Genomic DNA, 2,795 nt, shown 5'->3' with positions numbered 1-2,795 from the left:
CTGTATCAAAGGGATTTGGAGTGTCACGTCAGAATGAAGTTTCCAAGTCAAAGTTTAGGAGCAGGGTAAGGAAGTAGGACGAAACTTTTTCCGAACTTCCTAAAGATGTGGAAAGGTTTGCCCAGTTAATTTATCCAGACATTTTACATGAAATGATGGGTTCGTTGGAATGCGGCCAATTAATAAATGACAGAGTAAATAGGGATACGAGGATTAGGCTAAAGCAAAATAGACGTACATCTTTAAAAAAAGTTGTTTATTTAGCAATTGAACTTGAACCAATTAAAGCTGCAGATAAAGAACTAAAAGCTCTATCCAGCAATTACGGAGCGTCAGATCAAATAATGGAAACATCAACTCCCTCTGATGGATCTAGAAGAGGAGAAGTAAACCAAAGAACAATAGGACTACAACTGAAACTTAAAAGGACATATTGCCAGGAACTATAAGCTGTTCCCAAAGAATGACAGAAAAGGGAACGGCTATAAATAAGGAATAAATGGGCATTACCTAGAAACAATTGTTATTTAAAATTATTTTTAAATACTTATTATTAGAACGACAGTTAATGATTTGTTTGTTGTTAAGCGCGAAGCTACAAACTGAGTTATCTGTGCTCTGCTGACTACGGGTATCGAAATCCGAATTTTTAGTGTTATATCTTTTCAGACTTACCGCTGAGTCATCAGGAGGCTTTATGGTTTAAACGGTAAGTAGCAAAATAAAGTAAATCAGCATTAATTATTTTGTTAGTAAATCAGTAAAAACAACGAAATTAAAACAAAACGTTGTGAAGACCAGAATACGTAAAGGAAGTTGCTTTACATTTTATTTTAGCAACAAAATTTACTTTAATTTCAGGCGCTTGTAGTGAATAGAGGGGAAATTATATGGATGTCAGCTAACAGATAATTTTGGATAAAACATTGTTATAAATAAGTAAGAAGTAAATTACTGAAAAGGTTTGAAACAGAATGCTTAATTATATATTATTTTCTTCAAAAACACAAAAGTTGGGTCTGATTCTAAATTTGTACAGTTCTGTTGCGATTCTCTGATGATGAGCCAAGTTCCAATACGTCGACAGTTATTTTAGTTTCTAAGCTAGCGTTAGGTCGTGATTCAGAGTCGACTTCGCCATCAAGTAAGCTATTTTACTTAGCGACTTCTAGTTGCAATTATGTGACCAAAATAAAATATAGTTACAAAATTGGTTGGATTTAAAGACAAAGTCCGAAAACTATTAAATAACAATTATTAAGATGAAATAAGAATAGCAAAGACATAACAAAAAACAAATAGATTGCTGTGAGGTACAGTGTGTGATGAACATCTAATAGATCTCTGTTTAAGCTTTTATAGCTTTTGTTATAACCACAAGGGGACGCGACAATGAAACAAACTTACCTTTACTAATTAGCCAAACTTGTAACTCTAGATACTACTGCAAGAGGGCGCAATAATCAAACATAAAGCTGTCTATTCTTATTAATTAACCCACAAGCAATGTGTCTACCGTGGGCTCGTAGCGAACACAAACGTGGTGGCTGTGATCTGTGCTGGTGACTGCGATCATGACGGATCGTTACGAATAAACTAATCTACTTTTGAACAGAAAGTGGTAGGCCTTTCGAATCTGTGAAACCAGGGGATAGTGCGGGACCATCGACAGTAACAGCAACCTTGAAGGAAGGATCGGAAGTGGTAGGTGACCTTTGATTGACAAAACATTGTGCAGTGTTAGTTAAGGGCTTCCGATAAAATGAAAGCTACTAGAAATATTTAATATTATAAAGTAATACTTCGGAACTAAGATTTTTGTTGTTGTATTATCTTCATTCTCTCAGAGTTGTGTGTTACTTATATTACAGTCGAAGACTACCACTGAATTTTTGTGTAAAGTTAATAATTATTTAAATCCCATGTTGATCCTATGAAAGGAATTCTTACGATTTGATATTTATCTACGAAACCGATAACTATAGATTTAGATCACATTCAAGTCATGTTTCATGTTTAAAAAATGATAATAATATGCATATAACTCATTCTCTACAAATAATAAAAAATTCCTCATTTTCATCTGCTTTGAAAGATGTCATTTTTTGTGAGATATCGAGAAGAAATACTGTGTGTAATATTTGTTGCTTTGTATTTAAAACTAGTGTGTTTAAAACCTAGTTTGAAAGGGAGTATGCAAATAGGTCAGGTACCTTTGTGACTTCGGGACCGGGCGTGGCCTGGTGTGCTGAAACTGTGAATTCGATGGTCTAAGGTTCGCGTCTCGTTGCTACAAAATTGCACTCCTAACTTTGTGGCCAACTATTCGATTTGAGTATTCCAAAGGTTTTCGGTGGATAATGTTGGCTAGCTAACTTTCCTCTATCTTTCAGTTCAAAATTAGAATTTGATTTGTTTTTAAGTTAAGCATAAAGCAACACAATGGGCTATCTGTGTTCTGTCCATCATGGGTATCGAAACCCGGATTTTAGCGTTGTAAGTCCGCAGACATGCCGCTGTGCCACTGGGTGGCTCAAAATTAGAGATGGCTGGCTCAGATAGCTCTTGTGTAGCTTTGCACGGATTTCAGGAACAAATAACTAGTGACTTATGATCCCAGAAGAAAATAAATAACCACTGTACACACAAAAGTAAAATGGCCAGGTAGTTAGGGCACTCGACTCGCAATCTGTGGGTCGCGGGTTCGAATCCCCGTCACACCAAACATGCTCGCCCTTTCAGCCGTGGGGGCATTATAATGTGACAGTCAGTCCCACTATTTGTTAATAAAAAAG

General features: G+C 36.0%; 1 protein-coding gene across 2 annotated transcripts in view; it reads left to right on the top strand.

Annotated features, from left to right (window-relative positions):
* The first annotated feature begins 1,483 nt into the window (after positions 1-1,483).
* Positions 1,484-2,795, top strand: part of LOC106460569 (calcium-transporting ATPase sarcoplasmic/endoplasmic reticulum type-like) — a 90,883-nt gene continuing 89,571 nt past the window's right edge. For both annotated transcript variants that reach the window (XM_013920287.2, XM_013920286.2), the window contains exon 1: positions 1,484-1,704. The gene's annotated coding sequence lies outside the window, so the exon portion shown is untranslated. The remainder of the gene's footprint in view (positions 1,705-2,795) is intronic.

The sequence above is a fragment of the Limulus polyphemus genome, unplaced genomic scaffold (assembly GCF_000517525.1).
Source record: "Limulus polyphemus unplaced genomic scaffold, Limulus_polyphemus-2.1.2 Scaffold796, whole genome shotgun sequence".
Taxonomy (NCBI): Eukaryota; Metazoa; Arthropoda; class Merostomata; order Xiphosura; family Limulidae; genus Limulus; species Limulus polyphemus.
This window is presented reverse-complemented; position numbering and strand designations above follow the sequence as displayed.